The sequence below is a fragment of the Tenrec ecaudatus genome, chromosome 3, assembly GCF_050624435.1.
Source record: "Tenrec ecaudatus isolate mTenEca1 chromosome 3, mTenEca1.hap1, whole genome shotgun sequence".
NCBI classification, from domain to species: Eukaryota; Metazoa; Chordata; class Mammalia; order Afrosoricida; family Tenrecidae; genus Tenrec; species Tenrec ecaudatus.
The window spans coordinates 141,469,986-141,497,901 of NC_134532.1; the positions used below are offsets into that span (position 1 = coordinate 141,469,986).

At 43.3% G+C, this 27,916-nt stretch overlaps 1 pseudogene; it reads right to left on the minus strand.

The window, feature by feature from the left end:
- Positions 1 to 361: 361 nt before the first annotated feature.
- On the minus strand, positions 362 to 23,494 carry LOC142442371 (AP-5 complex subunit sigma-1 pseudogene; annotated as a pseudogene).
- Between the last annotated feature and the right edge of the window lie 4,422 nt (positions 23,495 to 27,916).

The following is a 27,916-nucleotide window of genomic DNA, read 5'->3' on the forward strand; positions in this document are numbered from 1 at the left end:
CCCCAGGCACACTGGCGTGCCTATGGGCTTGAGAAGGCGATGCGGGCAGTGTGCAGAGCAGAACCCCCTCACTGCCCTGGCCACAGCTGCTGTCAGGGGCGGGCTGGCTGATCAGAAAGGGGAGAGGTGAGGGGAGCGGTAGGGTGGGCTGGACACAGGGTCTGATTCAGTTATGCCCCTGCTCTGGGCCCAGGATGCGCTGTGTTTTTGGAGCCTTGGCCCATCCATTTGTCCTGTGTGTGGCAGCACATCAGAGCTGGGTGCAGACTGAGTGGGAGGAAGAGGCCGTGCTTCATCTGACTGTGCCAGGCCTCTGTCCTCCCTCCCCACCCTCTCGGGCAGCTCCTCTCTAGGGAGAGGGTCAGAGGGGCCAGGCAGTGCTGAGCTCCTTCTCCAGGCCCTGGACGAACTGGTCATTGAGGAAGAGCAGCTGACCATGGGGCAGGAAGTGGGCGAGGATGGCCTCGATGCGGTTCACCCATAGCAGCAGGTTGGTGCCAGAGGCCAGCAGGCAGAGGTGGCCAGAGAGGAGGCGTGCCAGCAGCTGGTTCTCATGGGCATCCAGGACCAGTACAAAGCCTAAGGAGAGTATGCCCAGCCACACCACGGTCTGGGGCTCCAGCGAGGGTCCCCTGCTGCCAGGCGGAAGGCCCCATGTGGGGCATCATGCAGGGACGTTGGTTCATCTGAGGATGACGGAGGCTGCAGGTCCACCGATGAATGGCCGGACGCCTGCTGCTGCAGCTGGCATATATGACTCCCCTTGTCTGGTAATGGCCTTGCGGAGGAGTCTGTCCCTCTCGGCCCGTTTGGCCTTGGGCCATCAGGTGACTTCTCGGCACCAAAGACACAGGAGTAGAGCACTCGGCAGAAGCCTGTGTCCTCCTCACTGGGGCCGCCGGGTATGGACGAGGAAGGCACGGACCGTGGATCCCAGGCAAGGGCCTGCCCCCACTAGGCGGTGGACTTCCAGCAACAGGCCGTCCCCCTTGGCGGTGGAGTGAGCAATGGCAGCTGCGCGGCCCTACAGCGCCTGGGCACGCTGGCGTGGGCGCACGAGAGCCTGTGTGCGCACAGTGGGTGGGCGGTCTGGTCTGGTGGGGGCGGGTGGTTGCGTGGAACTTATTTCTGCTGGCTGATCGTGGGCCGTGGGCAACATTCACCGTGGACTCGCAGACCCTGGCCCGAGCCCAGTGGGGTGGGGCCGCGCTGGTCACTTGCAGAAAGGGTACGCCGATTGCCCGCTGGAAGTCGTCGCCGACTCTGGGCGGCCGCGAGGGGGCGCAGCGGCCCGACGGCAATCCCGCGCAGGCGCCGTGCGGAACTTTCCGCCCAGTGGCGGTGTCGTCATCAGCCGGCTGGGTTCGGATTGGCGGAGATGTCCCAGCCTTGTGGGCCTGCGGGGAGACGCTGGGCTCGAGGAGGAGCCCGAGCAGCTACACAGGGTGTGGGGCTGAGTTGTCCAGCTACCAATTAGTAGGCGGTTCCTTGCTCTTTGCCCCTAGGCTCCAGTGAGGGTCCAGAGAGTTAGTAGCACATATCTTATTTTGAAGTTAAAACGGGGCAAAAACACCCGATGGGCCAGATAAATGTCCTCGGCGGGCCGCATGTGGCCCGCGGGCCATAGTTTGAGGACCCCTGTATAAGAGGAACAGTACAGAAAGAACCAGGAAGAGGACAGGAAGTGATAGAAAAAAGTACAGACTTTCTAATGGTCTTTTATCAGGTTTCAGTGGAAACAATAAGGGACTTTGGAATTAATCATGAAGCATTGTTTTTATGTAGTGGTCTGCAAAACGTTTTATGGTATAAATAAAGCTGTTTGGAAGAACTCAGCAGAGATTGCTTCCACCAGAACATCTCTGGTGTGTGTCTCGTCTGTGTTCACCGACTCCACACCTCCTTCAGGTATCCAGTTCAACCCTCCCGGAGCTGGACTCCCGCAATGTGTGCCCATGGATTTGTTTGTCTAGTTTCCCCAGACGTAACACACGACTCCTAAATACGTCATAACCAAAGTATTGAAAACACAAGGTAGAATCTTGAAAGCAGCAAGAGTGATTCCTAACATATGAATAGATGGGATTCTCCATAAGTAACATCTGATTTCTTGTCAGAAACCATGAGAGCCAGAAGTTAGTGGGACGACATATTCAAAGTGCTGATAGAAAAAAGTCAACCAAGAGAGTCTGTTTCTGACAAAACTATCTTTTTAAAAAATAAATCATTTTATTGGGGCTCATACAACTCTTATCACAATCCATCCATACATCAATTGAGTAAAGCACCCTTATACATTCGTTGCCCTCATCATTCTCAAAATTCTCCTTCCACTTGGGTTCCTAGAATCAGCTCATTTTCCTTTTTCCCTTCCCCTCCCTCTTCGTTCCCCCTTCCCCATGAACCCTTAATGGTTTATGAATTATTATTTTATCTTATCTTACACTGTCTGGCGTCTCCCCTCACCCACCTTCCCATTGCCCATCCCCCAGAAGAGAGGTTACACATAGATCCCCGAAATCGGTTCTCCCTTTCTACATCCCCTTCCCTCCTGGTGTCGCCACTCTCACCGCTGGTCCTGAGGGGTTCATCTGTCCTAGATTCCCTGTGTTTCTAGATCCCCACTGCACTGCTATGCATCCTCTGGTCTAACCAGGTCTGCAAGGCAGAATTGGGATCATGATAATTGGGGGGTGGGGAAGGAAGCATTCAAGAACTAGAGGAAGGTTTTGAGTTTCATTGTTGCTATACTGAACCCTGGGTGACTCATCTCCCCACTGCCCCTCTGCAAGGGATGTCCAGTTGTTTACAGATGGGCATTGGATCCCCATCATGCACTCCCCTTATTCATGATGATAGGATTTTCCCCCTGCTTTTGTTGTGTGAAACCTGATCCCCTCACCCCTTCATGATCACACATGTTGGTGTGCTGCTTCCATGTGGGCTTTGTTGCTTCTGGGATAGATGGCCGCTTGTTTACTGTGAAGCCTCTAAGTCTCCAGACGCTATATCTCTCAATAGCCGGGCACCATCAGCCTTCTTCACCACACTTACTTATGCACACATTCGTCTTGAGCATTTATGTGTGGAAGGTGATCACACAATGATGGTTTTTGTTCCTTGGTGTCTGCTACCTGGTCCGTTCAATACCTTGTATTCACTTAGGCTGTGTGCTTCTTCTCTGTGGGCTTTGTTGCTTCCGAGCTAGATGGCTGCTTGGACAAAACTATCTTTTAGAAATGAAGAAGAAATCAAGACATTCAGTGATAAAGTAAAACAGAGTTTATTGCTGTAGACTCATGTTACAAATAATGCTAATGAGTTCTTTAGGCTTAAAGACACCAGAGAGTAAGTTGGACACCAGAGAGTAAGTTGGGTCTACATGAATAAGTAAAGAGTACAGTTAGAGTAACTACATAAAATGAGCAACATAACAGGAAACAAACAAACAAAAAAAACACTGATAAAACCCCAATAATCCAACAAACAACCAAACACATGAAATAAAAAACAAACAAACAAACAAACAAACAAACAAAAAACCGCTGGTGAGTTGATCCCATCTCTAACTGACCCTGTAGGACAGAGCAGAACTGCTTGGCTGGGTTTCTGATACTGTAAATCTGTACAGAAGAAGACTGCCCTTTCTTACTCTCACAGAACAGCTAGTGGATTTGAACTATTGACCTCTCAGTTGACAGCCTGATGCTTAACCCACTGTGACACCAAAAGTAGCCCTAAAGTTACTAGAAAGGTAAATATTAAGAAGAATATACATTTTTAAAAAGTATTTTTTGTTTCGGTATCGTGGTTATGCATTGGGCTTCTAGCTGCAAGTTCAGCAATTTGAAACTACCAAGCACTTCCTGGGATGAAGATGAGGCTTTCTATTCCTGTATAGAATTGCAGTCTTGGAAACTCAGAGATTCAGCTCTACTCTGTCCTGTAGGGTCACTATGAGTTGGAATCTACTTGATGGCTTAAAGATCTCACTATTGCGTAGTGCAATAATTATAAATCGAGGTTGATGGACATATAAAGTATGAAGATTAGAAATTTAGTAACAGCCTAAAAGAGGTGGGAATTGGATCTATATATACAGGAGAAGAGCTCTATATAGTGTTGAAATTAATTTGGTATTAATCAAAATAAGATATTATAAATTAAGATGTTAATGGTAATCACCAGGGTAACCAATGAAAAAATTAAGGAAGTGTAGTAAGAGAAAAACAAGGATATTAAAATGGCAAACCTAGAAATATCTAACACCAAAGAAGACAACAAGGGAGCCATTTGGTAACAAAAAAGGCATAAGAAATTTGGAAAATAGCAAAATGACAGATGTGCATCCTACCTTATCAGTAATTATGTTAAATTTAAGTGAATTAAATTCTTCCATTAAAAGGCAGAGACTGGTAGGAGGGATAAAACAAACATAATCTAACTCTACGCATATGCTATCTATTCTAGCTAGGTTAACTTCACTTTATTTATTAGTTTTATGTCTTTTATGGTTGAGGGCACATATGCACAGAACATACACCAATTCAACAGCTTAGCAACATTAATGAGATACAGTGAGTTGGGTAGCTGTTCTCACCCCATTAACATAAAGTCTCTGCCCTGTTCTTAGAGGTTCTTCTCTAATGTTTTGAGTTGTTGTTAATTGCTCTCCTAGACGCTTCTCTTTTTAACTTTTAATTGGGTGAAGGTTTACAATAATTCATCTACGTTGTGTTTCATCTCCTTGCTTGTAATCCCCATCGAGTAACATCACTTATTCTCCTAGATCAGTGGTTCTCAACCTTCCTAATGCTGCGACCCTTTACTACAGTTTTTCATGTTGTTGTGACCCCCACAACCATAAAATTATTTTCATTGCTATCCCATAACTCTCATTTTGCTACTGTTATGAACTGGGCAACCCCTGTGAAAGGGTCATTCGACCGCTGCCCTGGATCATTCTTAAATGAGTAAAACACTCCATGACGACTTTTACAAATAAGTTAAGCCAAACTATTGTTTGGTTTTGAAGCCCTCGTGGCTCAGTAAGTTAAGCGTGGGCTTCTAGCTGAAGGGTGAGTGGTTGGAACTCACCTGTGGGGAGATAGAGGCCTCTGCAAAGATTTCCAGTCTCAGAAGCAGCAGAGGGCAGTTTTACTCTGTCTTACAGAGTCTCTGCGAGCTGGAATCTGCGCAATGGCAATGTGTTTTGTATTTTGGTTTTAAGAAGATTTCAGGGGTTATTTTTGGTTTAAAAGTTTAAAAATAAATAGCTTTAGAGGTTCGTCTAACATTCATGATTTCAGGAATTCTGGCACTGTGGAACTTTGAAATTCTGTTCTTCATTTTCTTCCTCTTGATCAGGAATTTTCTATGGAACCTTTGATAAAAATGATCAGTAAGGATAGATGGACACCGTTCGATTTTCCAGATCTCTTGGAAAAAGAGGTTGTTGTTCATGGAGATAATTAGCTGTAGCTTCCCTATCCTCCTCGTATTCCTGATTTTCCTTTTTTCTGTTATTCCAGGTAAATAGAGATGAATTGCTTCTTCGGTGGCTGTTTTCAAGCTTTTAAGGCCACAGACACTACACAAAGAATTAGGTGGTAGGACAGAAGCACTTAAACATGCTATTACAATCATTTACTGTGATTTCCCAGGAAACCTTACCCTAAGTTTCCAAACCAAGAAACCAAACCTCATGAGATTTCGATTGCAAAAAAGCAATCTCAGCAGCTGCTCTCTCTTTTAATTGTAAATGCGTCTACCACACAACGTTGGTCAAGTCAACTCTTTACAAGTACAACTCACTGAAAGCCATTATACTCTGGACATCCCTTCTGGAAGGGTCATGGGAGGAGACGAGCCAGTCAGGGTGCAGGGTTGCAACGATGAAATATACAACTTTCTTCTAGTTCCTAAATGCTTCCTTGCCCTACCCCCCCCCCACCCCCATCATGATCCCAATTCTACCTTACAAATCTGACTAGACCTGAGGATATATACTGGTACAGATAGGAGCTGAAAACAGGGAATCCAGGGCAGATGATCCCTTCAGGACCAGTGGTGAGAGTGGCGATACTGGGAGGATAGAGGGAGGGTGGGTGGAAAAGGGGAATCAATTACAAGGATCTACATATAACCTCCTCCCTGAGGGATGGACAACAGAAAAGTGGGTGAAGGAACACATCGGACAGTTTAAGATATGACAAAATAATTTATAAATTATCAAGGGTTCATGAGGAGGGGGAATGCGGAGGGAGGGGAAAATGAGGAGCTGATGCCAAGAGCTTAAGTGGAGAGCAAATGTTTTGAGAATGATGAGGGCAGTGAATGTACAAATGTGCTTTACACAATTGATGTATCTATGGATTGTGATAAGAGTTTTATGAGCCCGCAATAAAATGATAAAAAAGAAAGACATTATAATTATTGACTGTGAAACTTTATTCTTAATCAGTATGACACTTCCGTAGCCATACTTAGTTATTTTGTGCTGGTATAACTGAAATACTATACATGATTAGCTTTAACAATCAGTGATGTATTGTCTCACAGTTTAGGAGGCCAGCAATCTGCATTCAAAGCACTGCCTGGGGGAAGGCTCTTTTCTTTGCTGGCTCTCCGGGAAGGGTCTTGTCTCTTAAAATTTCTGCTTCCTAATCCCTTGGAGACCTTCGTGTATTTTGGCAACTGCGTTACCTTACCCCTCTCACTTGTTTACTCTCTTAAACAATATTTCCAAAGAGAATGATTCAAAGAAGCCTTATACTAATCCTGTTTCATTAACAAAACAAAGACAACCCATTCCAAAATGAGATTGTAACCATAAGCATGGAGGTAAGGAATTATGATACACATTTTTTTGGGGAACATTATTCAATCCATAACAATGTTAACCTCTTACCTCCTCCCCTGGTCACCATGAATAAACTTTATTTTCTATATGTTTGCTTTTTCTTATCTTTTTATATAAGTGAAGTTACAATATTTGTGTTAGACAGGGTTCTCTAGAGAGACAAAACCAGATTGCTAATAATTAAAAAAATCATTTTATTGGGGGCTCACACAATTCTTATCACAATCCACACATACATCCATGTGTCAAGCACATATGTACATTTGTTGCCATCATCATTCTCAGAACATTTGCCTTCTACTTGAGCCCTTAATATCGGCTGCTCATTTTCCCTGTCCCCCTTCCCTCATGAACCCTTCATGTAATTGGTTTCCCCTTTCTACCCCACATTCCCTCCACCCTCCAAGCATCGCCACTCTCACCACTGATCCTGAAGGAGTCATCTGTCCTGGATTCCCTGTTTTCAGTTGCTATCTGTACCAATGTATATCCTGTTGTCTAGCCAGATTTGTAGGGTAGAATTGGGATCATAATAGTGGGAGGAGGGGTGGGAAAGGAAGCATTTAAGAACTAGAGGAAAGTTATATGTTTAATTGTTGCTACCCTGCACCCTGACTGGCTCATCTCCTCCCCACAACCCTTCAGTAAGGGGGTGTCCATTTGGCTACTGATTGGCTTTGAGTCTCCACTCTGCACTCACCAATATTTACAATGATATGATTCTTTGTTCCTTGATGCTTGATACTGGATCCCTTCAACAGCTGGTGACCACACAGGCTGGTGTGCTTTTTCCATGTGGGCTTTGTTGCTTCTGAGCTAGATGGCTGCTTGTTTATTTTCAAGCCTTTAAGACCCCAGACGCTATATTTTTTGATAGCTGGGCATCATCAGCTTTCTTCACCACATTTGCTTATGTACACGTTTATCTTCAGTGATCATATCAGGGAGGTGGGCACCCACTAATATGATTTTTTGTTCTTTGATGTCTGATAACTGATCCCGTCTACACCGCATGGTCAGACAGGCTGATGTGCTTTTTCCATGTGAGCTTTGAGGCTTCTCAGTTCGATGGCTGCTTGCTTATCTTCAAGCCTTTAAGACCCCAGAAGCGATATCTTTTGATAGCCGGGCACCATTAGCTTTCTTCACCACATCAGCTTGCTTATGCACACATTTTTCTTCAGCAATCTTGTCGGGAAGGTGCGCATCCTGAAATGCCAATTTTATAGAACAATATGTTCTTGCATTAAGTGCTTGAGTGGAGACCCAATGTCCATCTGCTGCCTTAACACCAAACCTATAAGTATATGCACGTAGATGTTTCCCCACTCTTATGTAAATATATTTACATATGTACCTTCCAGTCTTTAGACCTCTATAAATACCCTTTGTCACCTAGTTCTTTCCTCTATTTCCTTTTTACTTTCCTCTTGTCTCCTCATCATACTCAGCCTTCATTTGTGTTTCAGTAATTTCTCTCGGTTATCTTGCCCTTGCTGAATCCCTACCAGGCCTCTCACACCCTCCTTGCCACTGATTTTGGATCACTTGTTGCTCCCCTGTCCCTAGGTTGGTCAGTACCACCTCCTTAACCCCGCCTCCCCCTCTCCCGTGTCCCCCCCGGAACCATGGGTTCCGTTGTTTTCTCCTCCAGACTATTCATCCAGTCTATCTTATCTAGATAGATCTGTAGAGATAATAATATGCACCAAAAATCAAGTCATAGCAAGACAGGCAATGAGTGAGAGCACAGCGAGGACAACAAAAGAGGAAACCAATTACCCATAGAAGAATAAATTAATTAAAAGAAAAAAATTTAAAAAGAAATAAAAACCTATAAATAGACCAAGGTCTGATTTTTGATCTCTAGGCGTGTCCTTCAGTCAGGTCCAATGGGATACCATGCTCTCTCTCCCAGAGTCTATCCTTTGTACTCCCTGGGGGACTCCCTGCTCTGCTCCTACAGTTGCTCTGCCACACACTTAATGGTTTGCCTCGGTGTTACAGGGTCAGTCTGGGCCAGTCCCGACCTGAGTCTCCAGTGTTGTCCCCCTTAGGGTCCTGGGCCATAAAGGGATGGCGTGTCTTGTAGTTGGATCAGCCATATTGTCCACTCTGTGAATTGGCTGTTCAGAGCGGGTATATCGTCCTCCAGGCCTGGTGGGTCAGGATATGCTCCACTCTCTCTTCCTCCCCCTTCATTTGCTCCTGATTGCTCTGATCAGACATGCCCCTCTCCCCTAGCTGCAGCTTCAGTGCCGTCCTCTCAAGCAAATTCTTCTGGGAGGGAGGGGCAGTTGTCCACATAGCTGGTATGGGGGCTGAGTGCTAATAATTATATATATATAGTTATACAGCAAGATAGGTATACTACACAAGAAATGAACAGTTAAATTATATACAGATAGATAGATATATAAAACAAAAAAAATGAACAGTCAAATGATAAAGCAGTATAAATGATTCAGTGCAATTCACTCCTGTGAAAGAGTTGTGAGACACTGGAAGTCCTTCAAGTCTTGAGGGCCGCCAGGTAGTCCTCTGTAGAGAGATTCAGGCTCTCCGGGCACAGGCAGCAAACATCAAGGCAGGTCACCAACAGTCAGCCAGGTCACCAACAGTCAGATCACCAATAGTCAGTCCCCAGCTCAAGAGATGTAAATTCCAATTGTGTGGTGAAGCATGTCTTGAAGGAACCTCAAATTACAGTGACACAGTCCACAGGTTAGGTGTCCCACAGGTAGTGTAGCTTGCAAATTGAGGCACAGAACAAGCAAAGCAGCTGCACACTGGTCCGATGATCAAACAGTGAGAGACAAGAAAGGCGAGGCTCACTGAGCCATTTATCTCTCTGCCCTTCAATTAATCCCACATGGATTTATTGGCCAGGCTGGCACAGTAAACTAACTACCTCAATATTTTCCTTTTTATGATTGTTTTCAGTGAGTATCATGTCAGCTCCATCCACATCATGCTATGTATCAAGACTTCATTTGTTGTATTGGTTGCATAATGTTCTAGTGTATTTCAGTTGTGATGGGTAGGTTTATTGTGCCAACCTGGCCAATGAACACATGTGGGATTAATTAAAGAGTGGAGAGATAAAGGACTCGGTGAGCTTCACTTTTCTGTCTCTTGCTTTTTGATGATCAGACCAGTGTGCACCTGCCTTGCTTGTTCTGTCCCTCAATTTGCAAGCTACACTACCTGTGGGACACCTAACCCATGGACTGTGTCGCTGGTTCCTTCAAGACCCCCTTCACCACGCTACTTGAGTATACATCTTTTGAGCTGGGGGCTGTTGGACCCTGTCATCTGGCTGACTGTTGGTGACCTGCCTTGCTGTTTGCTGCCTGTGGCCAGATAGCCTGATTTGAAGGACTGCCAGTGTATAAGCTGTCTGATGGAAGTGAGTTGCACTGAGCCATTGGTACTACTTTATAGATTAATTAGCTGTTCGTTTCTTATGTTATCTATCTATCTAAATATATATAAAATTATTAGTGTCTTGGTTTTGTTTCTCTAGAGAACCCTGCCTAACCTATCTGTTGTTATTGCATACTGTTGAGTTGGTTGCAAAGCAGTGATTCTGTGCACAATAGAACAAAGTACTGCCTGGTCCTGCACTATCCTCCAGCCTCACAATTGAAATGATATCTGAGTTCATTGTGGCAGCTACTGTGTCAATCCATCTAATCGCGGGTCTTCTTTTTTCTGCTGACCATCTACTTCACCAAACATGATGTCCTTATCCAGGGCCTGACCCCTCTTGATAATATGCCCGAAGTACATGAATCAACATCTTGGCCTCCTTACTTCTAAAGCACATGTTGGTTATACTTTCTCCAGGACTTTCAATGTTCTTCCCCAAATCATGATTCAATCAAGCATCCTTTTTCCAGTCTTTCTATTCATTGTCCAGTTTTCTTTCATTCTTCAAAAAATATTATTCTATGTCCTTTTATTTTTAATCATTTTATTGGGGGCTTATACAACTCTTATCACAATCCATGCATACATCCACTGTGTCAAGCACATTTGTACATTTGTTGCCATCATAATTTTCAAAATATTTTCTTTCTACTTGAGCCCTTGGTATCAGCTTCTCATTTCCCCCTCCCTTCCCCTTCCTCCCTCCCTCCTTCCCTCCCTCATCAACCTTTAATAATTTATAAATTATTATTTTTTTCATGTCTTACACTGACTGATGCCTCTCTTCATCCACTTTTCTGTTGTCCAGCTCCCTGGGAGAGGGTTATAGGTAGATCCTTGTGATCAGTCCCCCATTTCTCCTCTCACCTTCTCCTTGCCCTCCTGGTATGGCTACTCTCAATATTTATCCTGAGTGGTTTATCTGTCCTGGATTCCGTGTTTCCAGCTCTTATCTGTACTGCATAGCCAGATTTGTAAGGTAGAATTGGGGTCATGATAGTGGTGGGGAGGAAGCATTAAAGAACTAGAGGAAAGTTGTATGTTTCATCGGTGCTACACTGCATCCTGACAACTTGTCTCCTCCCTGTGACCCTTCTTAAGGGGATGTACAGTTGCCTACAGATGGGCTTTGGGTCTCCACTCCATACTCCCCCCTCATTCACAATGATAGGATTTTTTGTTCTGAGTCTTTGATGCTTGATACTTGCTCCTATGGACACCTCATGATCACACAGGCTGGTGTGCTACTTTCATGCAGGCTTTGTTGCTTCTCAGCTAGATGGCCACTTGTTCATCTTCAAGCCTTTAAGACTGGGCACCATCAGGTTTCTTCACCACATTTGATTATATACCCACCTTTTCTTCAGTGATCGTGTCTGGAAGGTAAGCATCATGGAATGCCAGGTTAATAGAATAAAGTGTTCTTGTGTTGAGGGAGTACTTGAGTAGAAACCCAATGTGCATCTGCTACCTTAATACTAAACCTACAAATATATATACATGCGTCTATTTCCCCATCCTCATATATAAATATATTTATATATGATCATGCCTGTATTTAGATCTCTATAAATTCCCTTTGCCTCCTAGTTCTTTCCTTTATTTTCTTTTACTTTCTTCTTGTCCAACTATCATGTTCAGCCTTCATTTGGGTTTAAGTAAATCCTCTCTGTTACATTGTCCTTGATCAAGCCCTACCGGATCTCCTACACCTTCCTCACCATTGATTTTATATCACTTGTTGTTCCCTTGTCCCTGGGGTTGTTAACACCCACTTTCTTTCCCCCGCCTCCCCTTCTCCCATGTCCCCAACCCCCCCCTCACACACACACCAGAATCGTCGGTCCTGTTGTTTTTTCCTTTGGATTGTCTATCCAGCTTATCTTATCTAGATAGACATACAGAGACAATAATATGCACAAAAACATGACAGATCAAAACAAGGCAACAAAGCAAACAACAACAACAACAAGAACAACAACAATGCATTGTGCAAATTTCACAGGTACATTAGGTAATTGAAAATATCATGGACTGGGTCAGGTACTCTTTAGTTCTCCAAGAGGTATCTTCAGTTTTAACCCTTATAGTTTTTGTACTATCCTCACAATTGTCCTCATGTTTAATCTCATCCATTCAGTGACTGTGTGAATTCATCTTATTGAGCTCCTTGCTCTTTTTTACTGTGCTGCTACTTTGGAAAGCATAATGTCCTCCACTGGTCTATGTTAACAACATGTCCAAAGTATGTGAGATGACGTCTTGCCATCCTTGCTTCTAAAGAGCATTCTGGTTGTGTTCTTCCAAGACAGATTTATTTGTTCTTTTGGAAGTCTGTGGTACTTTCAATATTTTTTGCCAGCACCATAACATGAAACAAGGGGTATCTTTGGTGATATCAGATAGATCTTGGCTCAAAGCAGAGCATTTCAGGAGATGTCTACTTGTGTTTTATTGGGTATGCCTAGGTCTTCGACCTTCTGGATCATAACAAACATAACAAACTTGAGAAGAATGGGAATTCCAGAACACTCCATTGTGCTTATGTGGATCAAGGGGCTGTTTTATGAACAGAACAGGGGGATACTGCATGTTTTAAAATCGGGAAAGGTGTGCATCAAGGTGTATCCTCTCACCGCACTCAATCTGTATGCTGAGCAAAAAATCAGAGAATCTGGATGATGCGAAAGAGAATGAGGCCCAAGGATGGCAGGAAGGCTTATTAGCAACCTGTGAGATGCAGATGACACAACCATGTTTGCTGAAAGTAAGGAGGACCTGAAGTACTTGCTGATGAAGATCAAAGATTTCAGCTTTTAGTCTGGATTATAAATCGTTGTAAAGAAGATCAAAACCTTCACAACCAATAGGTGACATCATAAGTGGAGAAAAATGTTGCAATTGTCAAGAATTTTGTGTTGCTTTATCCACAATCAATGCTCCTGGAAGCAACAGTCAAGAGATCAAATGATGCAGAGCATTGGGTAAATCTGCTCTACAAGACCTCTTTAGAGTGTTGAAAAGCAGGGAGGTTACTTTGAGGATTAAGGTATGCTTGAGTCAAGCCATGATATTGTCTTACTAGATCAAAGGATTTTATTAAAAAAAAATTTTATCCCCCTGGCCAGCTAGAATAAAATCAAATGAAATTGTCTTCCACAGTCACTGGGCTGCAGCTCCTTGCTGTCTAAAGCTGACACTTGCTATAGCGGGTCTTTGCTATGCTAAAAGCTGCCAGGCCCTGTAGCTGAGTTCTGGCATTCCTTAGCTGGGTTGCTTCTTATATTGATTTATGTTAAGGGCCTCCACCTATGTGCTCCTTGGAGCTGAGCAACCAGACTTGGGTTTGAATTTTAAACCAATAATATATATTTCACCTTTAAAAAAATGCGTGTGCTTCTTCCATGTGGGCTTATTTGCTTCTGAGCTAGATGGCCGCTTGTTCACCTTCAAGCCTTTAAGACCCCAGACACTATCTCTTTAGCACACCGGCCAGTGCGATCACGAGGTGCCCAAGGGACCAGGTATAAGGCATCATGCAAAAAAAAAAAAGATATAAGTGTGTGTATATATGTGTATATGTATTTATGTATGTATATATATGTATATATATATCATATTAAATGAAGGGGGAAGTGCAGAGTGGAGACCCAAGGCCCAAGTGTCGACCAATGGAGATCCCCTCATAGAGGGGTTTAGGAGAGGAGATGGGTTAATTAGGGTGTGAGGTAGTATCGATGAAGAACACAGCTTTCCCCCGGATCCTGAATGCTTCCTCCCCCCAACTACCATGATCCGAATTCTACCTTGCAGGGCTGGATAGGACAGAGGCTGTACACTGGTGCATACGAGGGTTGGAGGTACAGGGAATCCAGGGTGGATGATATCTTCAGGACCAAGGGTGTGAGGGACGATGCTGGGAGAGTGGAGGGTGAGTGGGTTGGAAAGGGGGAACTGATTACAAGGATCCACATGTGACCTCTTCCCTGGGAGAGGGACAGCAGAGAAGGGGGGAAGGGAGACTCCGGATAGGGCAAGATATGACAAAACAACGATGTATAAATTACCAAGGGCATATGAGGGAGGGGGGAAGGGAGAGGGAGGAGGGGAAAAAAAAGAGGACCTGATGCAAGGGGCTTAAGTGGAGAGCAAATGCCTTGAGAATGATTGGGGCAGGGAATGTATGGATGTGCTTTATACAATTGATGTATGTATATGTATGGATTGTGGTAAGAGTTGTATGAGTCCCTAATAAAATGTAAAAGAAGAAAAGAGAAAAAAATGAAAAAAAAATATATCACTGATGTTACTATACTGCCAAATAGGTGTATGGATGTTTTGACTTAAAATACAATATTTATCACATGTATTAATCATTAAAAAAATGCGTGTGATGTGCTCTGATTTGGGGGCTGTCAGGCTTACCCCCAGATGGGGAGATCCAGCTTATTAGGAGGGTTGTTTCCTTCTCGGCCAATTGGAACTAAATTTGCTCCTTGGACTCCTGATTTTCTGCCTATTTTCTCCCACACCACGATCTTCCTAAGAATAATATATTTTTTCTTCTACTCTAAATTATGGCTACCCATCACCACTCCCCTGGCCGTGGGCTCAAGGCAGTCAACTGCGTGTAGAGCTCTGGAGTGAGTACCCTTATCTCTGGGATTCTGTCCCTTCTCGGGCATCTGCCTGCAGAAATCGCTGCTCCCAGCAAGGGCACAGCCAGCACCTGCGGGCTCGCCAAAGCTAGAACGCTTTAAAGCATTCTTGGTTTGCTTTGCGAGTGGTAATCCCACACAAAAAGGGGTTCAGGAGAAACCCTGGTACCCAGTTCTAATTGCAGGACTCCACCTCCCCGGCTCCTTCGCCTTACCTCCCAATTTTCTGGTCTGGCAGCAGGAGCTCCGGACAGATGAATCCTATCTGGTCACCATTTTCTCCCCTCTCCAACCATGGTATTCTCAATCACTTTATATACATGCAAAATTTGGGCATTGAAGAAGACTAATAAAGAAGTAACGTGTTTGAACTATGGTTCTGGCAAAGAATATTGAAAGTACCATGGACTACCAAAAGGATGTACAAATCTGTCTTGGAAGACGTATAGCCCGAATGCTCCTTAGAGGCAAGATTGGTGAGACTTTACTTTACATGCTTTGGATATGTTTTCAGGATAGACTAGTCCCTGCTGATGGACATCATGCTTGGAAAAGTAGAGGGCCAGTGAAGGAGGGGACGGCACTTAAGGAGAGGGGTGGATGCAGTGGCTGCAGCAATGGGCCCAGACACAGGGACAATTGTGAGGCTGGCGCAGGAGCAGGTAGTGTTTCCTTCTGTGGTGCACAGGTCTCTATGGGTTGGGACCAACTGGATGGCCAGCAACAACAACACAATAATTCAAATGCACCAATTCTTCTGTCTCACTTGTCTGTCAGTTTGTTGTACTGTGGTGGCTAGTGTGTTGCTGTGATGCTGGGAGGAATGTCAGTGGTATTTCAAACGACAGCAGGGTCACCCAAAGTGAACAGATGTCAGTGGAGTTTCTTGACTAAGAACAGACTACCAAGAAGGGATCAGATTTCCACTTTGGAGGAATTTGTTGCTGAAAACCTTACGTAGAGCATCAATTGGTATAGTAGTTCCACCTTATCCCAGAGAAGTCGTAAGACCCCCAGTGGATGCCTGAATCCGCAGATAGTCCCAAACCCTATTTATACAATGTTTTGTCCTATACATGCACCCCTGTGATTCAGTTTGATTGATAAATTAGGGGGCAATAAGAGGTTGACACCAATCCCTAATGGGCAGTTAGCATTGACAATATAATATCCTAGATAAAAGGATGCCTCAGGGTCCCGGACTAGACAGAGCAGGGAGATGTGACATTTCGTCATACCAATCACTTAACATTTCAGACTTGCTGACCAAGGGCTTCGGAAACCATGGGACATGAGACCGTGGATAAGGTCAGAAGCAACGGAAGATACTGTGTATCTTTCAAAGTTGTCTATCTTCTAGTAGGAAGTTCTTCTGGGGGGTCTATTAAGTAGTCCAGAATTTATAGTCCCTTACTAATCTTTGAATGCGAAATTAGAAAAGGTTGAAACCTTGTATCATATAAACTGATTTTTTGTATTGTCCACTTGGTGGTAGAGTTGGATTTAGAATATAGTATGAAAAATAATGACTCAACACCAAAAAAGGAACTAGAATTCCATGAGTTGTTAGCCATGAGACAACGGCAACAGGTGTCTTTAGCATTTATTCTACCAGAAAAGCATGATCACCTCAATTTCAGGTATAGCATAATCAAGTAATGATATCACAATGTAACGGTAAAGTGGGCGTGATAACCTAACAGTCAGCTTTGCAAGGAATCTGTGATTGCTCCGTTTCCCCAGCACACTGGATAAAGCTACTTGCTTACAGGTTGGCGTTGAGTACTCAGAAATAAACTTTGTAGATTTTGTCTTAATTTAGATCTGTCTTAATTTGTTGCTAGCTACTGTTGAGTAGGCTTGGCCTCTTGGCGACCCCATATGTAACAGAATGAAGCATTTTACAGTGTTATGACACCCTCCCAACCTTTGGTGTACTTCAACCCATTGCTGCAGGCACTAGAGATCAGCCTTAGCACTTCAGCACCATCTAAACTTTTAGTTTTTTAATAAAAAAAAAACCGTTCACCTGTACTACTTCTCTCATGATGCTGTCTTAAGTCTTACTCATCAGAGTGTGACTTGCTGAGGGGCAGCATCGGGACTCCTGAATCAAATCCTGCACTTTAGCCCCACCGCAGACCTTCTGAATCAAATTCTGCACTTTAGCAAGAATCCAGGTGATCTGTAGGAAGGTTGAGACGCATTTCTCTAAGTGGCTCTCTTTCTGTGAAATGCACGCAGTAGATAATAAAGTAGAATTGGAAGAGAATTGAGGCAAACGTCATAATTCCTTATTTGAAACCACCCTGAAATGCACCAGGCACTGGGGTTGAAGATGATGTACAAGGAACTACTGTGCAAATCCTTTTAGATTATGAAAGAAGCGGCAAACAAGCAGATTATGTCACGCATTTACTTACTCATCAATCAATTGCTAATATAGAAAGAAGATTCTGGTGACTGGTTTTCTAATCTGGCCAACCAGTAACATTTTTTTTGGTGTATGTGTGTGTATAAAATAGAACTTTACATAAAGAGTAATTGCACATAAAGGAAACATCCCAACCCAGTCCAGATCAAGTTCCTAAGTCCAATATTAGTCCATGTGTCTGACACCAGTCTGAAAAGTCCTCTTCAGACTCATGCAACACATGCAATGATGCCGAATACAGGAAGGTCACAGGCCAGTGTGTAGAAAGTCCTGTGAATCCAGTGACGGTAGAAGCATCCCAGTGTTGGCATAGGTCTCCATGTTGCTCCTCCAGTTCCAGGACTCTGGCTCCATCAGCCTAGTTCCATGTGGCTTGTCAACAGGAACGTCCCCCAGAGAGAGTGCATCTGGCAGGCCTCCAGTGAGCCATCACTTCCCTTTTGCCTCCAAATGAGGTCGTCAAGCTGTGACCGGACTGACAGGCTAACCTCCACCCCTTCACTCCCAAGTCTCAAAGTGACCCAGATTATGCAACTACCACAGACCACCCCTTGTCAACTGGACACATCCACACAACTCTTTAGCCATGTGTAATTTCAAAATAAGCAGTAATTTAAAATAATATCTGTACCTAATAGGATAAAACTAAAATGCATACAATTGAAAATGTGCCAAAGATGCATTTAAACATAGTATTCTCTAAGTGAACAGTACAATATTCTATGCTTAACAATTGCAGTTGAGTAACACCTGCACCTTAGTCCTATAATCTGATGAGCATATGCCCCCACCTATGAGGGTTTATAAGCCAGCTACTTCATGCATCTATCCCCCCAATATTGGGTATTAAATTTCTATCCTGCCCACTTGCATCAACCCAGTGCTCTGAGGAGACAATCATAGTCTTTGATGTGAAGAATCTTCTTTCCAGTTGGAACCTTGTGAAGTCCGCATCCATAAGCAAAGTCAAATCAGGACAGTCATGGATCCTTTTTCATTTTTTTCTTTAAATAGCTATGCAATTTTGTCAGCCACTTTCTCTAGAGCTTGTTTCTCCCCTATTTAATGGGTTATGACCTTTTGTCAAAGAATAGCTGTCCATAAGTAGATGGATTTACTTCTGCGTTTTCCATCCTATTCCATTAGTTGGTGTGTCTGTCACTGCATGGACACTAGGCTGTTGGACTGCGGTGCTTGTATAGTCGGGTTTGGATTTAGGGAGCAGGAGGAACCTTGTTTGATCTTCTAGGAGAACATATCTCTCCTGACAGCCACGATCTCAGTAGCCAGGTCCGCGCAGAGAGCCGGAGGAGGAGGGAAGAGAGACTCTATTTCTGACCAAGGCCTATATGTACTTAGGGGAGTGCAAGCCCCCTCGGTTACAGGTAACCACATACATCACAGGAAGGGGTTGTGCCATAGGAAATAAGCCCCAACCTGTAACATTTGGGAGGGCATTAGCCTCTTGGTTTTAGCTGCTTCATCTGCAGAATGAGGCTCATCTTTTCAGCTTTTCTAAAACATTCCATGACCTTGGGGAAAGGCAGGGTTGACGTTCAACTGGTTAACACAGGGAAGGCTGAATTCACATGTATTTTCAGATCCGACCAAGATCAGAGATCATAGATCAAGATCAGAGATGAATTATTTTTGGAGCTACTTAAGCATCTTTTTTTTTTTTTTTAGATCTTTAAACATGTTGCTTGCATGCGGGCTGCAAGAATTTTGGAAAAAGCAAACACACACACACAACTATGTACTACCTTATATAGATTTAAGTTGATACCTAAAATTTTAAACTATTAATTTATATAGTTTCAAAGGTTGTAATCTGGTTTATAATAAGTATTACTATTTAGAAAAAAATCCCAATTATTTATCTTAAACTTAGACTATTTGAGGATGCATGCTGGGAAACACCAAACAGCATGCTGGTAAGATGCATGCTGGGCAGGGGTGTGAGGGGCGATGCTGGGAGAGTGGAGGGTGAGTGGGTTGCAAAGGGGGAACTGATTACAAGGATCCACATGTGACCTCCTCCCTGGGAGATGGATGGCAGAGAAGGAGGGGAAGGGAGACTCCGGATAGGGCAAGATATGACAAAATAACAATCTGTGGATTATCAAAGGCTCATGAGGGAGGGGGGAGCGGGGAGGGAGTGGGGAGCGGGGAGGGAGGGGGAAAAAAGAGGACCTGATGCAGAGGGCTTAAGTGGAGAACAAATGCTTTGAGAGTGATTAGGGCAAAGAATGTATGGATGTGCTTTATACAATTGATGTATGCATATGTGTGGATTGTGATAAGAGTTGTATGAGCCCCTAATAAAATGTAAAAAAAGAAAAAAAAGATGCATGCTGGGAACCACCAAAGGGCAAGGCCCCCCACTCTGTCTTTTGAGAATTCTTTTCAGTGAGAAACAGCTTGATGGGTACTGGCTTCCACCAGAGTCTCCGTCATGTCCTGGGTGCCTCTCCTTCAAGGAAGAGAAGGTGGGCGCTTCTATGCTTTTTCGCAACCTTTCAACACTTCCCTTTGAATAAAAACAGGGCTTGGCACACATCTTCCTGAAAGGCCAGATGGTAAACATTTGAGGCATTGAGGATTGCATATTCTCTGCTGCAACCCCTTCCGGCTTGATGTAGCTTAAAACCAGCCCTAGACAATGAGTAAACAAATGGACACGACTGCCTTCCAATCAAACGCATTAACTTGATTAGCAGTCACTCTCGATTTCCCTCACTCTCCCTCCAGCCGTAGGCAATCACTAATCTACTCTCTGCCTCTGTAGATTCGCCTCTTCTGGACTCTTGGAAGCGTACTTAGAGCTTGCGCCAATGATTCTGTGAACAACAAAGTTCTTTGTATTCAACCCCTTTCTACTTAAAATACCTCGAGGGCTTTCTGTTTCCTGCACGGTATCTTCAGTGGCTTAGACAGAGTTAGTGGAGACAAAAGAACGATGTAAAAGCCTTTAAAGGAGAACTTGCTTATCAAGGCGTGAGAAAACCCCAAACCAAACGCACTGCCATCACACTGATTCTGACTCAGAGCAACCCAATGGGATCGCGAACATTTTCTCCACGGGGTTTCCAAGGTCACAAATCTTTGCATAGCGGACTCAGAGCTGCTGGTAGGGTGCAGCCTCTGCCTGCCAGTTAGCAGTCGAGCAATGTAACGGTTACATCACCAAACCCCAAACCAAACCCAATGCCATGAACTTGATTCCAACTCACTGAAAACAATCGATTCCAAACTCACTGCCATCAAGTCAGTTCTGACTCACAGGGAGGGACCCTACAGGACAGAGCAGAATTGCCCTTTGCGCAGGCCTGCCACACTCCATGAACACGCGGGCCATTCGGTGCAGCGGGCAAGATTCACGCTGCCACAGCACAGTTACAACTTTGGTTAAATATATATTTTGAAGTGAGGATTCAGGAATATGGATAGGATAAGGAAAACACTATGTAATTGCTTTTATTTAAACATTTATTTAATGTATTTATAAAACTAAAATGATTCTTTTTAACCTTAAACTTCCCAGCGCTTTCCTCCTACTAGTTTTCACTTACCTCTTATGTGTGACTGGAAAGTATAACAAAGTAAGTAATAAAAAACACAACACGTCGGACAGCTGACAAACGTGATGCACAATCATAATGTAACCTAAAAGTGTAAACCAGCGCTGCCGCTAGGTATGATTCATAACAGCCCAGCCCAGAGTGCTCTTTTTAACCTTTTCACTGTTGGGATATGTTCACATGACGTGACACTGAGAGTGGCAGACAGATCACTTCCAAACGTCGCCGCAACTGAGTCAGCGCGTTTAGACACGTCCACAGGCCCCCCAGGAAAGCACCGGGCCACGGGTATACTCGTCTTCAGTAGTTAAAGGGTTAACGAGGGAATTGTGTGTACGGTATTGCCTCCAAGCACTATTTTCTTCTTAACAGTTTTTTCTATTTTCACTTTATTTCAGAGTACCGCAGGCCACAAAAAGTTACCTCGGGGGCCGCACGCAGCGCGCGGGCCGCCAGTTTGACACCCCTGCTTCACAGGGACAGACAGCTGCCTCTTTCTCCCTCCGAGCGACCGATGGGTTCGAACTGTTGGCCTTGTGGTTAGCGCCTCAATGCGTAGAACCCTCTGCCACCGGGGCTCCTCAGTGCTGACTCATAGCGACCTAAAGTGGGGTTTCTGAGGCTGTATGAAAGCGTCACATCGTTATGGGATCGCGCAGCCTCGTCCTTAGATTCATAGATTCCTTGATATTAAAAAAAATGTCCCCAAGTTAAACCTTCTGCTGACGAGTTGATTCCGACTCATGACCGCCCTGTAGGACAGAGCAGAAACTTCCCCATAGCATTTCAGTGGCCACCAATCTTCACAGAAGAGGATGGCCACGCCTCCCTCCTGTGGAGCCAACTGTCCTTCAGTCAGTGGTTGGACTTTAACCACTGTGCCTCCAGGGTTCCTTTTTCACAAGTTAGATAAATTTAAAGGATTAATATTTATAACATGTTAAAAATTTCATCCTTTGAAGTTATATTATACGGCTGTTTAACTTAAAACTATTTGAGAAGGCAAATCGTTTTTCAAAGTTCTTACGAGGTTCTTGAACTTTGTAGGCAACATGTAAACAAAGTCAACATGTAAACAAGGGAGCTTGCAGGGCATCGTTATTCTGGATATCATTATTTCTAGGCTGTCTTTCAAATATAAGGCTTCGATTTAACACTTCCTACTGCAGTCTTTACAGGATCACTGGTGCTGGTTATGTGTTGGGTTAGGATCTGCAAGGTCAGCAGTTTGAAACCATCAGCCTCTGAGAGAGAGAGAGGCAGTTTTTGACTTTTGTAAAAGAGTTACAGCCCCCAAAGTCACAGGGGTCAGATATGCCCTACCCTATAGGGTCGCTATGAGTTGGTATCTACTTGATGCCAGTGAGTTTCGAGAGCTCCACTCTTAAAAAAAAAAAAAGCTTAATAGCAATTCCAAATAATTTTTGTGATTGTTTAATGACAAAACAATGTATTTGTAATTTGAAAAACAAACAGTTATAGATCCGATGGATTTACACCAATGGATTTGCATCGATGGATTCAAATCAAACTTAAGGATGGTCCGGGACTGGGTAGTGCTTTGTTCTGTTGTACACAGGGTCACTATGGTCAGAACTAACTCAATGGCACCTAATGGCCACAAGAACAACATACACAGGGTGGCACTGCCTTCAACTCAACAATCTTGGGGGTAATCATATTGTTTTTATCCCTTGTAGGATATTTTTCTGACTCGTGAGCAGTAAATGAATTGGGCACATTAGATGACATCTTGACATACTTCCTAGCATCCAGGATTTAGATACAATTTAAATTTGTATTTAATCTTGGAATATTTACTAGCACAGCGCCCCAGCTCAGTGAAACGTTGTTAGTGTTGACCATATTCCCAAAGGGGATTACATCTGCAGGAATGTTGGGCGTGGCCTGCTAGATGCTGTGCAGTTAGCTCTGACTCGCAGTGGCTCTAAGCACAGCAGAGGGAAACACCGACTGCTCCTGCACCATCGTCTCAGTTGTTCTCTTGCAGCCATTGCTGCAGCCACTGTGTCCATCCATCTTGTTGAGGGTCTTTTTTCCACCGACTTTGTACTTTCCCAAGCATATTCTTTTTCCAGGGCCTCGGTTCTCCTGATAACATGTCCAAAGTACATGAGACAGTCTTTCCATCGTTGTGCCTAAGCATTCTGACTGTACTTCTTTAAAGACAGATTTGTTCCTTCTGGCTGTTCATGGCATCTGCAATCTTCTTAGCCAACACCATAATTCGAAGGCATCATTTCTTATTGAGTCTTCCTTATTCATGGTTGAGAATCATCACAAGATCAGTGGTTTAAGTCAACGAGGCAGTTCATGGGAGGAAGATGAGGCTTTCTACTCCCCAAAGAGTTATGGTCTAGGAAATCAAAAGAGGAAGTTCAGCTCTGTACGAGTCAGGATGGACTCAATGGCAGTAGCAATGAGACTTGTTCACTTTTACATGCCTATGAGCTGACTTTGAAAGTACCCTGGTGTGGATCAGGCTCACTTTATCTGCAAGTGACATCTTTGACCTTTAAAGAGGTCATTTGCCAAAGATCATTCCAATGTAATACATCATTTGATGTTTTGCCTGGTGTTTCCATTGGCAATGACTGTGGATCCAAGTAAAATGAAATCTTGACAACTTAATTTTTTTTCTCCATTCCTAGTGATTTGGTTTATTGGCTTAATTGTGAGGATTTTTTGTTAGTTTATGTCAAGTTAAATCCCTAGTGAAAGCTGTAGTCGTTGACCTTCATCAGTAAGCACTTCAAGTCCTCTTCTCTTTCAGCATGCAAAGTGCATCATCTGCATATTGGCACCACTTTCCTGGTTGTAAACTCGGCAGCATCTCCTTGTTCTGTTCCAATGAGGGTTTCTTGGTCTGTGTGCAGGTTCTGCATGAGCGCAGTTTGATGCTCTGGAATTCCCACTCTTCACAGTGTGAGCCCTTGTTTGTTACGCTCCACCCACACATGCAAACACCTTTGCATAGTCAATAAAACACAAGTAAACATCTTACTGGTATTCTTGCCTTTCAGCCAAGATGTATCTGGTGCCAGCAATGACATCCCTCCTCCCATGTCCTCTTCTGAATCCAACTCAAATTTCTGTCAGTCTCTGCAATCATTTTTGAATGATCTAAAGCAAGCACTTACTTTCATGTGATATTAATAATATTGTTTGATAATTTACACATTCTTTGGAATGAGCACAAATATAAATCTCTTCCAGTTAGCCGACCAGATAGCTGTCTGGTAAATTTCTTGGCACAGATGAACATCATCGGTGGTGCATAAGTTGGTTCCAACAATGCAGTTGGTATTTTAGTTCCTGAAGTGTCATTTTCCAGGAACTCTGTCAGTACAGATTAATACCACCAGTTCTCGATCGACTCTGTCAGTACAGATTAATGCCACCAGTTCTCGATCGACTCTGTCAGTACAGATTAATGCCACCAGTTCTCGATCGACTCTGTCAGTACAGATTAATGCCACCAGTTCTCGATCGACTCTGTCAGTACAGATTAATGCCACCAGTTCTCGATCGACTCTGTCAGTACAGATTAATACCACCAGTTCTCGATCGACTCTGTCAGTACAGATTAATGCCACCAGTTCTCGATCGACTCTGTCAGTACAGATTAATGCCACCAGTTCTCGATCGACTCTGTCAGTACAGATTAATGCCACCAGTTCTCGATCGACTCTGTCAGTACAGATTAATGCCACCAGTTCTCGATCGACTCTGTCAGTACAGATTAATGCCACCAGTTCTCGATCGACTCTGTCAGTACAGATTAATGCCACCAGTTCTCGATCGACTCTGTCAGTACAGATTAATACCACCAGTTCTCGATCGACTCTGTCAGTACAGATTAATGCCACCAGTTCTCGATCGACTCTGTCAGTACAGATTAATACCACCAGTTCTTGATCGTATGCTACTTCCTGAAATCATTGAGCATTGACCCTTTTTTGGAACAGTGACTATATATTCTTTGAATGCTACCTGCATCGTTAACTATTGTGTCAATGTTGTTCTTTTCGGCGCCATTTGATGCTATCATGAATGGTATTTCATTTACTTATTGTTACTGAGTGGAAATGAGATAGATTTTTGCACTTGATTTTGTCTTGTTTTGTCTCAGAACACAACACAACAAAACACTGCTCGGTCCTGCACCACCCTCGCAATTGCTGTTATGTTTGAACTCATTGCTGCGGCCCCTGAGTTAATCTGTCCATTGAGGGTTCTTTGTCACTGACCTTCCACTTCACCAAGCATGACGCTCTTCTCTAGGGACTGGTCTTTCCCGATAGCGTGTCCATAGTGTGTGAGATGAGGGTTTGCCATCCTCGCCTTTTCCCCCTCTGAGTATTTATTGTTTTAATTTTAAAATGGGTCTATTGGCATATAATTCACATAGTTCAATTGTAGTAAGAAGAGTTGTGCAAGCAGCACCACAATCTATTTTGAACATTTTCTTCTTCCCCACTAAGCAGTCATGAATTCAGTTACTGTCTCTATGGATGTATCTGCCCTGAGATGAGTTGCATACAGAATACCATGGAAAACAAAGATAAGAAAAAAAAACAACCTTTCCCCCTCCAAACCCCAACAATGACAAAATAAGAAAGAGAAAAATCTCAATAGAAAACATAAAATATTAAAAACTGAAACAACTTTAAAATGGGTCAAAAGGGAGATCAAATGGTAAGGTGTTACATTTTAACCTAACTACATCTGCCATATTGGCTTTACAGCGCTCTGTCTGATAGCAGGACATTTTAAGTCCCTGGACTATGGTCATATTTTTGTGTCCCACACTCGGCATTTCTAATTCAACTGATCTGGAGTAGAAATTTCTAATAAATCATGAGGTGATGCTAACACTGACGGTCCAAGGATGTCACTTTGAGAAGAACTGGTCTAAGCCAATTAGGATAGTCCTGTATCCCACGGTTTAGGATTGATTGGTCTGTGACGTGATGTGGGGCCCATCTAGCTCAATGGTGGTCTTTAAAAAAATTTGTTTGATGAGAATTAACTCCTTGATAATGTAGAATCTTCCCATCCATGAATATGATAGTCATCTTATTTTTAAAATGATTGTTCATAACTTCTTACATGAAAATACTATATATCTTCTAGTTTTATTGATAAGGAATTTGTATGTTTTTATGCTATTATGAATTGTATTTCTATCTGCTTTTTGCTATTGAACGGAAATGAAGATTTTTACACTTCATTTTGTCTTGTTCAGGTTTGCTATACTCTCTTATTAATGCTATAGATTTATATTTATGATCATTACACAGATAATCATATAATCTGTGAACATGAAGGCTTTGTTTTTCCCTTTGTATTCATAAAGATTCAGTTTATTTTTGTGGATTTACCACATTGGTTAGGATCTCTAATGGACATTAAATAGGACTGTAGGTGACAGACACCTCTGTCTTGTTTTTAATTTTAGACCAATTACTTCTCCGATTAATGCCCTAAGAGTAAATGTAGTGTTTGCTGTAGATTTTTCCTACACAACCTTTACTAGCTTATGTAATTTTGGGTGGCTGGGAGTTGTTTTTCTTTCTAACAATTTGATTGTTCAGTCATCCTCAGGCAATTTGTACAATCATCACCACAACCAATTCCCCATTGTCACCAAAGGCTTATTTCTCCCCATCCTCCTCTGGTTCTCATGGATCTTATCAAATACTTTTTACTTATCTATTAAGATGACATATACAATTTCCCTCCTAATTTTAATGTAGGCGATCAGGTTTGATGTGTATTTTAATGTTAAATCAACTTTGCATTTCCCTGGTGTCGGTAGAGGACCCTTCCCTAGAACAGCTTCCCTGAATTTTGACACCGAGCCTCCTAAACGGTCAGAAGAACCACATTCTCTTTGTTACAGATACTTTTGGTGTGTCTGTTATAACAGCACTAAGCAACTAAGATATCGTTTCGCCATTCTTTACATGCACAATTCACGGACACGTAGTAAGTATGTCGTGCAACCATAACTCCTATCTTTTTTTTTTTAACAATTTATTAGGGGCTCATACAATTCTTATCACAGTTCATACATATACATACATCAATTGTATAAAGCACATCTGTACAGTCTTTGTCCTAATCATTTTTTCTACTCTTTTCTTTTTTTACATTTTATTAGGGACTCATACAACTCTTATCACCATCCATACATATACATACATCAATTGTATAAAGCACATCCATACATTCCCTGCCCCAATCATTCTCAAGGCATTTGCTCTCCACTTAAGCCCCTTGCATCAGGTCCTCTTTTTTTTTTCCCCTCCCTCCCTTTTCCCCCCTCCCTCATGTGCCCTGGGTAATTTATACCTCATTATTTTGTCATATCTTGCCCTATCCGGAGTCTCCCTTCCCCCCTTCTCTGCTGTCCCTCTCCCAGGGAAGAGGTCACATGTGGATCCTTGTAATCAGTTCCCCATTTCCAACCCACTCACCCTCCACTCTCCCAGCATCGTCCCTCACACCCTTGGTCCTGAAGGTATCATCCACCCTGGATTCCCTGTACCTCCAGCCCTCATATGTACCAGTGTACAGCCTCTGTCCTATCCAGGCCTGCAAGGTAGAATTCGGATCATGGTAGTTGGGGGGAGGAAGCATCCAGGATCTGGGGGAAAGCTGTGTTCTTCATCGGTACTACCTCGCACCGTAATTAACCCATCTCCTCTCCTAAACGCCTCTATGAGGGGATCTCCATTGGCCGACACTTGGGCCTTGGGTCTCCACTCTGCACTTCCCCCTTCATTTAATATGGTATATATATACATATACATATACACATATATACACATACATACACACACTTATATCGTTGTGTTTTTTTTATCTGTTTCCAATTTTTCCTTACCCTAAAAGAAACTCAGTAGCCCTTAAACAGTAACTG